General features: G+C 52.3%; 1 long non-coding RNA gene across 1 annotated transcript; it reads left to right on the forward strand.

The window, feature by feature from the left end:
- Positions 1-2406: 2406 nt before the first annotated feature.
- Positions 2407-4703, forward strand: LOC130361229 (uncharacterized). Its single transcript, XR_008890914.1, has 3 exons — positions 2407-2421; positions 3965-4301; positions 4401-4703. It is a non-coding gene; the product is annotated as an uncharacterized LOC130361229 (long non-coding RNA).
- The last annotated feature ends 5679 nt before the right edge of the window (positions 4704-10382 follow it).

A 10382-nucleotide genomic window follows, 5' to 3' on the forward strand; every position in this document is an offset into this window, starting at 1 on the left:
ACCCTCCCTCCGTCCCATACTCAATATATTTCACTTTTATTTTTTTTACTTTATCCAGCCTCCTACGGTCCTGTGTGGCCTGTCCGTGCATGCAGCATGTCCCGATCGACGGGGCCGCACTGACGTGTGACATCCTCCTGTGCTGTGCGACACCTCTGCTCAACGTCAGGGTCATACGTCTCCCCGGCAACAACGCAGCTACCTTACAGTAGCTGCGGCCGCAGCTCTGGCCTCGCTACTGTACAGAGACCTGCCATGGCCATTCTCCACTATGCGCTGACAAATACTGGCCAATGCCTGGCCGGTACTTGTCAGCGCATTGGCGTACCCCCGAACAACCGGTGGCATACCCCTAGGGGTACGAGTGCCACCAGTTGAGAACCCCTGTTTTAGAGGACTATTTATAGCAATCATTGAGAGGCATAGCACTGATCAGTATTGTCGGCGATCTTCTTCTCTAGTCTGCTTGATGTCAGAGCAGAGGAGAAGACCCGGGTAGAGTGGCGGAGGCAGGTGAGGGGACCTCCGTCCGCCATTTTGGATGATCACCAGATCACCGCAGTGCTGCTGGTGATCAGATCATCCAATATAACATCCGCATTGCAGCATATTCTGTCATCTGTATTGATCACGGCATTTGAGGGGTTACAGCATGGTCGTTGATGTCTGCCATTATCGGCGGTTCCCTTACTGCTGATACCGGTCCGGTACTCACGTCATGCACAGGATGTAGATATACGTCCTGGTGCGTTAAGGCCCATCAGTGCATTAAGTCCCATTAAGTCCCATCAGGACATATCAGTCCCATCAGGACGTACATTTACATCCATTGTCCTTAGGGGGTTAAAAGGCTTGGCTGGCAATAGTAGTCACAGACAGTCCCTCTCTCTCAAAGTCTCCCACAGGCTCCAACAGCAGCAATCTTTTCTCTGAGCTGCTGCTTGATGAGTCAGCCTGTCTGTAGGGTGTAACTACTCAGCGTTGACTGTAAGGCTATATTCACACGGCCGAATGTCCACACGAAAATTTATGTGTGGATAGTCTGCAGATGGTGGAGCAGTGGCAGAACAAACGGTAGGACCTCTGGGAAATTCGCCAGAATTTGAATTTCTGTGCCAGATATTTCCTGTTCGGAAATTAATAGGACTCTGCTGCAGTGAAATTTCTGTGTGGAATATTCCTGCGGAATTTTGCATGGATATCCTGCCTAACAATCATTAAAAAGGTGGATGGTGCAAAGAAGGGGTGAGACCAAAGGGCGGGGCACAGGGACCAGAGACAGAGGGGCGGCAAAATGAGGTTTTGCCTAGGGTGGCAAAAATCCTTGCACCAGCCCTGGTGGACGTGGCCTGAGCTGCTAAACAGGCAGGATCCCTGTGCCATGTCAATCCCCCGGCTGTAGTGGTTGTTGTAAAAAAAAAAAAAATCAGTGTGTAAAGAGTGCACCTAGGAAACCACACCCAGTAAGTGCCCGCTGCATTCGGCAGCGCAGAAAGATATACCGTATATACTCGAGTATAAGCCGACCCGAGCATAAGCCGAGGCCCCTAATTTCAACCCAAAATTCCAGGAAAAGTTATAGACTCAAGTATAAGCCTAGGGTGGGAAATACATCATCCCCCCCTGTCATCATCCAGACCCCCGTCATTAACATCCTCATCATCATCACCGCCTGTCATCATCCAGACCCTCATTATCATCACCTGTCATCATCCCCTTGTCATCATCCCACAACCCCCCCCTTCATCATCCCCTTGTCATCATCCCCACCCCCCTTCATCATCCCCTTGTAATCATCCCACACCCCCCCTCATCATCCCCTTGTAATCATCCCACACACCCCCCCCCTTCATCATCCCACACCCCCCCTTCATCATCCTCTTGTCATCATCCGCCCTCAGTGGTTTTAAACCTGCGGACCTCCAGAGGTTTCAAAACTACAACTCCCAGCAAGCCCGGGCAGCCATCGGCTGTCCGGGCTTGCTGGGAGTTGTAGTTTTGAAACCTCCGGAGGTCCGCAGGTTGAAGACCACTGCGGCCTTCGACATCACTCAGCCCCCTCTCACCCCCTTTAGTTCTGTACAGTACTCGCCTCTGCTCGGCGCTGGTCCGGTGCTGCAGGACTGTCCGGAGAGGAGGTCGTCCGGTGTGATAGTGGTTCCGGGCTGCTATCTTCACCGGGGGCGCCTCTTCTCCGCGCTGTGGGCCCGGAATAGAGGCGTTGCCTGGACGATGACGCAGAAGTACGTTGGTAATGAACGTACCTCTGCTTCGTCGTCAAGGCAACGTGACTATTCAGGGGCCGGGCCCGAAGTGCTTAGAAGAGGCCTCCCCGGGGAAGATAGCAGCCCGGAACCACTATCCCACCGGACCACCTCCTCTCCAGACAGTCCTGCAGCACCGGACCAGCGCCGAGCGGAGGTGAGTACTGTACAGAACTAAAGGGGGGTGAGAGGGGGCTGGATGATGTCGGAGGCCGCAGTGGTCTTCAACCTGCGGACCTCCGGAGGTTTCAAAACTACAACTCCCAGCAAGCCCGGACAGCTGATGGCTGCCCGGGCTTGCTGGGAGTTGTAGTTTTGAAACCTCTGGAGGTCCGCAGGTTGAAGACCACTGCGGGTGGAGAGTTCACTCGAGTATAAGCCAAGGGGGGTGTTTTCAGCATGAAAAATCGTATATATATACTCGAGTATATACGGTATATGCCAGCGGAAAGCCATCACATAAATGCGGCACACGCTGTACGCCACAACTATGCAAATATATAACACAGCCTGTTCCAAGCTATTGTGAAAAAATTTATTTAAGCCGGGATTACACTTGGCGTGTTTGTAAAAAAAAAAAAAAAAACATCATGTTCGCTGCGGGCACATGTCAGGTTGAAATCAATAGGGTAATATGAAACGCCAGACACTAATGGGGTTTTCTTCATCCTTTTATGGTGTTTTTAGGCAAATTTATCAAATTTGTGGGATGCCAACAGTATTTTTTTTTTTATGAAGTTTTGGCGTTTTTCTTCCCAATTTTTCAATAGAAATCCTTGAGTCACATGATGAAAGACTCACATAGCTTGTAGAAAAGCCGTGTGGGATAGAAAAGTGCCAATGAAAAAAACGCCTTTTATAATAATAATAATAATAATACTACACATTGGGAGAGATGTATGAAAACCTGTGAAGAGGAAAAGTTGCCCATAGCAACCGCTTCTTTCACTTTTCAGAGGCTTTTCAAAAATGAAAGAAGTGATCTGATTGGTTGCTATGGGCAACTTATCAACTTTTCCTCTTCACAGGTCTTGATAAATCTCCCCCCAGTGTTTTTGGCAAAGATGGCATCTTTGGGAGAAAAGAAACGAGGGAGCAGTTTTGTGTGGTGTTTTTAATTTTTGGCCACACAATAATTGTGTTTGTTCCTAGGCTTGGGCTGGCGTTTTTCAAAGCTCACATTGCTTTATCCTTGGCGTTTTTTCCCCTCTTCCGACAGATGTCCTACCAGCTGTTGCAAAACTACAACTCCCAGCATGTCCTGACAGCTGAAGGGTGTCAGGGCATGCTGGGAGTTGTAGTTTTGCTACAGCTGGACAGCCACAGGGGATCACTGATGTTGTATGTCAATCTCGGCCCATGCTTCCTGATCTTGAACTGGTAGCAGGAGCCACAACCACTTTAAACAATGAGCAGCGCTGGCTGCCGGGGACGTCTGCCAAGTGACGTCCTTCCGCTTCACACCGCAACGTCAGGGGCGTCACTAATCAGAAATCCCAGCAGCCAGAGATGCTCATTGAGCCTACAGGGAAGAAACCTATGGGCCCAGGCTGTTGGGGTGACCAAATGATATTACAAAATACTGAGTGGCTGGTTAGGAGAAACAAATATAACAAGTAGCACCATTTCAATAAAAATTGCCAAAAATCCCTTAGATAACAGTCAGAATATGTTAAAAAGTTTTTTTTTCCTATTTTCAGCCAATCAGAGAGCAGCACTACTGAAATAGAACTCCCAGGAGGAGCAGCGTGTCACACATGTGATGTCATAACCATTGTCCACCAGAGAGCAGCACTGAGCAGAAATAACACTGCTCCTGCTCATTCTTCATCAGTGAGGGGCTGATGTTGGACACTGTAGGGACCCTGGAATATAGGTGCATACACATGACTGGTAAGTACACTTTCTATATACATTTCTATAATAAACACATACTAAATAATCTTTCTTTTCCTTTCTTTTCTTTTCTTTTTCTATTTTAGATGCAGTATTTCCAGGATGTGGAGTCGCATTTCCGGACTTACAGTAAGATGACTGGTAAGTGCATACACATGACTGATAAGTGCATTTTCCATGTACATTTCTTTAATAAACATAATAAATAATCTTTCTTTTCTTTTCCTATTTTCGATGCAGTATTTCCAGGATGTGGAATCGCATTTCCGGACTTACAGCAAGAAGTTGCATGAAGGCACAGCCCCAGGAATCACGCACATACACAGACACATTTGCCCAAATTCTAGAGGTAACCTCCTTTAGTATGCCCAGAGGAAGGGCAATACAGTAGCCATGGATTCCCTACAGGTTTCCTCCCCTCTGGAGGTTTTTCCTGTCCTGAGTTAGTTACTGTACGCTCTTTGTGAGTGATGGGAGGTTACATAAAATCCCTACACAAACATTTTAATAAATAATAAATAAAGTTCCCCTCGTTAAAAACTGTTCCTTGACTTGTTTGATTCATTTTATTTATTTGTGTGAAAAATAGTGTTAGCAAAATGTGAATTAAATAAGCTCTTTTTTTAAGTATCCAAAGCTGCTCTCCTGTGTGATCTGCACAATGCGGTGCTAGAGAGGCAACTGATGCTGGGTGGTACAGTTGCCGAGGCAACCGTAGGACACCCAGCAAGTTCTGTGCATGAGCCTTTTTCTGATGAATGGGACTCATGCAGGGAACTTGCTAGTGGTAATACAGTTTCAATGAATAAACTTTTGGGTACGTGCACTGGCTCTTAAAGGGATACTCCAACCCTAAAAATCTTATTCCCTATCTAAAGGATAGGGAATAAGATGTCTGTGGGCGAAGCACCCCTTTAAGGAATTAGGAATGGGTTTATAGGCATGCCTTACAAGCAGGTAGAAAAAGAGCAGCTGAGAGAAATGGCAGAATGCAGGGGAAAGTTTGGCTGGTACCAATTTTGGGTGTGTTCTGGCCGATTAAAGGAGAACTATGGTAAAAATTAACGTGGGTAGGGGATAAGTAGCGGATCGCAATGAGTCCAACCGCTGTGGCCCCACTGTGATCTCTCCATTATTTTCTATGTCCGTGCCAAAAAGACCTGAGTACAGCACTTGGGCATCATCAGCGCTCCCATAGGAATGAAGGGAGCGCGTGCCGTCTACCTGGGAGACACTGCAAACCTTCTTGCGGCTGAGTAAGCCCTGGAGGGGAGAAAATTGTAGTGGAGGGGCGCATGACAGGGGGATGATGGCCAGGTAAGAAAGGGTTAATGGGGGGTTAATATTCAAGGTGAGGAGAAGGAGGAAGTAGGAGGAGTAGGAAGGGGGTATTTAGGCCAGGGAGGAAGAGGCGGAGCCAGTCGACAGCGAGGTGTCGAAGATTAGAAGAGGATCTCAGTGCTCCCACCCGGTGATGGTTTCTACCGTGGATGAGGTGTTGCGGCGGTTGGGAGAGGAGGTGATGCGGCGGGGTCCTCAGTGACTGGAGGACCAGTTCAAGGTGCTGTCCCGGGTGGTGGTGCAGCGGGCTGGGTGGTCCGGGGTCCGGTCCAGCGGTCGGCGCTCTCGCCCCCCCAGTGCGGCTTTCACCTGATGCTTCTCCACGTGCCCGGAGCCGCAGGGTGAGTCTCCATTCGGATCCCTTTACCTCCCATTATGGCAGGTCTTGGGGGGGGCAGGTTTGGGGGGTTGCCAGAGGCCGTTTGGGTGAGGTGAAACGGGATGGCCGACATGATGATGCCACGGGTCCCCTGCGCCTGGAGGAACATACTGTGGCCCATGCTCAGTCCACTGCTGCTGTAGGGGGATGGGGCTATTGGAGAGCTGCAGGCTGTGCTGGGGCTGTACCCGCTGGCTTGGTGTCTACACAGGCTCCCCCTGCCATGGACCTTGCTGGGTCTAGTGGAGATGAAGAAGGGCAGGCTGCCTTTTTGCCAGAAGATGATCGGTCCTTTGGCGGGGAGAATGATGCTGACCCTGCTCCTAGTGACGTCAGTGAGGATGAGATTCTGCTGGATCAAGGGGCGGATTCTCCAGCTTCAGCTGCTGCATATGTTCCATTGGTGCCGGAAGGATGGAGGGGTGGGCAGGTGCGCCCTCCTTCTCTGGTATCCAGACCGCTGAGCACGGCCCCGGCTGGGGATTCTGCGGCTTCTGTGGCGACTTCTGCGGGCTTGATGGTCTATGCTTCTGCGAGTGACCTGAGGAGATCCACCGATGCGGGCAGGATGCTCACTGGAACAGAAGTCACCCCTGCTGGTCCTTCGCCAGTGGGGTCCGGTGAGTGTTTTACCTTCTCTTATGATTTGGGGGGGGGGGGGGGTCTGCGGGTGGTGGGCTGGCTGGTTTCCAATTGCTGCTTACGGGCCTGCAGGCTTTAGTATATGGCAGGGGTCTGGGGATTGGGAAGGTCCCCTGCAGCGGTGTGGGGTGCTGGCAGCGGGTCAGCGAGCTTGTCCTGGGCTGGCGGAGCTAAAGGGAGCCGGCCGGCGTTGGGGCCGCTGTATACGCCGGTTGCCGCGGCCGGGGGGGCTGCTGATTCGGCAGTGGGGGCCGGGGGGCAATGCAGTGCTGGAACTGGGGAGCTAGCTGACGGTCAGCTGGCGGGCTCCTCTGCGTTGTTGGCAGCCTCGGGGGCCGTGGGAGATGTGCGATTGGCGGACAATGCGCAAGGGGAGGTGTATGTCTGTTATGAGGGCCTCTTGGGGGCTCACCTGAAGGTGGAAATGCGGGAAAATATTTGGAAGGGCGAATACGTGGAGATATTCTCTCTGCAGCCCTTGAAGATATTTAATCTGGATAGGGTTAAACCTGATGAGGGTAAGAAGAAGTTGAAGGAGGCGGAGGAGCGGCGGCAGTATCGGTTGATAACGTGGTCGTTTTCTAACTGACTTCAGGACTTTGCCATCCTGTCTAGTGTAGTTGGCAAGAAGGCGCCGGAGCTCTGTTCCGGCCATTTCTGCTATATGGATGCTATTAGCGAGGCGTATCGCGTTTATCGGGGAACTGCTTGGTTGCGATACGATGAGCAGTTTAGGCAGCGGATGGCAGTGTGGACTTCCTTGCGGTGGGACCACAAGGATATTGGCTGGTGGATGAGGCTCATAGGAGTGGTCTGCAGTCCTTTCCAACGGCGGCTACAATTCCGCCCGGACAGGGGACATGGCTAAAGGGGTATGTTGGCAGTTCAATGAAGGTACCGTATTTATCGGCGTATAACACGCACTTTTTAGGCTAAAATTTTTAGCCTAAAGTCTGTGTGCGTGTTATACGCCGATACCCCCCCAGGAAAGGCAGGGGGAGAGAGGCCGTCGCTGCCCGCTTCTCTCCCCCTGCCTTTCCTGGGGTCTAGAGCGCTGCTGTCGGCCCTTTTCACCCCCTGGTTATCGGCGCCGCTGCCCGTTCTGTCCCCCTGACTATCGGTGCCGGCGCCGGTAGCCAGGGGGAGAGAAGCGGCGCCGACAGCCAGGGGGAGAGAAGGGGCAGCGGCACCCATTGCCGGTGCCGCTGCCCCGTTGCCTCCCCCCATCCCCGGTGGCATAATTACCTGAGTCGGGTCCGCGCTGCTCCGCTGCTCCAGGCCTTCGTCGTTGCTATGCGCTGAACGGCGCAGCGCATGACGTCAGAGCGCTGCTCCGTGCATAGCAACGACGCTGGGGACGCACGACGGAGGCCTGGAGCAGCGCGGACCCGACTCAGGTAATTATGCCACCAGGGATGGGGGAGGCAACGGGGCAGCGGCGCCGGCAATGGGTGCCGCTGCCCCTTCTCTCCCCCTGGCTGTCGGCGCCGCTTCTCAACCCCTGGCTATCGGCGCCGGCACCGATAGTCAGGGGGACAGAACGGGCAGCGGCGCCGATAACCAGGGGGTGAAAAGGGCCGACAGCAGCGCTATAGACCCCAGGAAAGGCAGGGGGAGAGAAGCGGGCAGCGACGGCCTCTCTCCCCCTGCCTTTCCTGGGGGTATATCGGGGTATACACGCGCACACACGCACCCTCATTTTATCATGGATATTTGGGTAAAAAACTTTTTTTACCCAAATATCCTTGGTAAAATGAGGGTGCGTGTTATAGGCCGGTGCGTGGTATACCCCGATAAATACGGTAATTGCAAGTTTGGAGCCGAGTGCTGCTTCCGGCATCAGAGCTCCAGGTGCTGGGGTGCCCATGGCCTGTCCCGCTGTTTTAGGAAAGGGGGAGGGAAGAGTGGAGACTTTGACTTCAAGAGGGGCGACGCCGGTGGCGGTGGGAAGGATGGTACCCTTCCTAGACCTTTATCCAAATATGGCGTTGGCGGCATTGTTGCGTGCTGGTTTTTCGGAAGGGTTCCGAATTCCAAGTTCGGCGACGGGTTCGGTGGGGGTAGTGTGGAATTTGGTTTCTGACCGGCTCCGCCCTGAGTTGGTTGCGGAAAAGTTATTGAAGGAGGTAGAATTAGGAAGAATGGCGGGGCCTTTTGAGCCCCCTCCGTTACTGGGATTGTGGGTTTCCCCTTTGGGCCTGGTTCCAAAGAAGGAGCCCAATAAGTTTCGGCTCATTCACCACCTCTCAGTGAATGATGGTATTGATCCGGCGGTTTGTGCCATTTCGTATACGTTCTTTGATGCTGCCTTGGTGTGGGTTCGGCGGTATGGGCGGGGTGCTCTGCTGGCTAAGACGGATATTGAGGCTGCCTTCAGGCTGCTTCCTGTCTATCCTGACAGTTTTCCGCTCCTGGGTTGTTGTTTAGAGGGGTGGTACTTTGTGGATCTTTGCCTTCCTATGTTGTGTTCGGTTTCTTGTTCTTATTTTGAGCATTTTAGTTCCCTTTTTGGAATCGGTGGTGAAGCGGGAGTCGCAAGTTGACTCTGTGCTTCACTACCTGGATGATTTTTTGTTCATCTGCCCGGCGGGGTCCAGGGTAAGTGCTATCCTGCTGCAAGTTATGGCGCGTGTGGCCAGGTTCCTTTGGGGTTCCTTTGGCCCCGGACAAGACGGAAGGCCTGGCAACGGTCGTTAAGTTTCTGGGGATCTTGATCGACACGGTGGCCTTGGATTGTCGGTTGCCAGAGGATAAGCTCGCAGAACTGCGGGTGGCAGTGGAGCACAGGTGTCGGGAGCACAAATTGCGTTTGCGGAAGTTCAGGCTTTGTTGGGTCGGCTGAATTTTGCCTGCCGTATCATGTCAATGGGTCGGGTGTTTTGCCGACGTTTGGTGGCGGCTATGGCGGGGGTGGTGCAGCCGCACCATTTTGTTCGGGTATCCGCTGACTTGTGGGCGGATTTGGGTATTTGGAGGGATTTTTGGAGCAGGTACAACGGTCGGTCCCTGATCATGGACTGTCTGGTGTCTAGCAAGGATTTTAATTTGTTTACTGATGCAGCGGCTAGCTGTGGGTTTAGGGCATATCTGCGGGGACAGTGGTGTTTGGGTTCTTGGCCTGAAGCTTGGAGGATGGCTGGGCTCACGAATCTGGCACTACTGGAGCTATTCCCCGTTATTGTTGTGGTTGAGGTTTGGGGTGAGTTGTTGCGCAATAGGATGGTGTGCTTCCATTGCGACAATCTGGGTGTGGTACAAGCTATGAATGGGCAAACGGCGAGTTCCCTGTCGGTGCTCAGTCTGTTACGCAGATTGGTGTTGCATGGTTCTCAATTTGTTGCTCTGCATGTTCCTGGGGTTGTTAATGATGTTGCTGACGCTATCTTTCATTTTCAGTGGGCGCGGTCGACAGTGGGGACCCTTAGGGGTGATTTGTAGCCAGCTCTCGAGATAGTGCACCCCTTCTACTATAGGGTTTTCTAGGGCATACCAGGTTAGGTTCCTGTGCGGGAGTGCCCTTTTTAGGGCGGCCACCCCACCTATTCATAAGGATTAGATCAGTACCAGCCTAGGTTGTATTAGGTTCCCTAGGCCCCTGCTATGTACCCTCCTTTTCCTTTGATAGAATTTCCACATCCCCCTGTCGGCCTCTCTATTTCTATATTATGTTTAGTCATCAGACCTGGAGCGAACATCCTCCGGGGACTGATTGTAATAGGGTGCTGCGTGCAAGATCACGAGGGTCCCCAGCGGCGGGACCCCCGCGATCAGTCTTACTCATCAGTTTGGTTGTCTTGTGGCACTGTTTCTCTCTATATGGTTCACAGGCGGGACAGCATCTGTAGGCCCAGCTTGCCCAG

This window comes from Hyla sarda, chromosome 3, assembly GCF_029499605.1.
Source record: "Hyla sarda isolate aHylSar1 chromosome 3, aHylSar1.hap1, whole genome shotgun sequence".
NCBI classification, from domain to species: Eukaryota; Metazoa; Chordata; class Amphibia; order Anura; family Hylidae; genus Hyla; species Hyla sarda.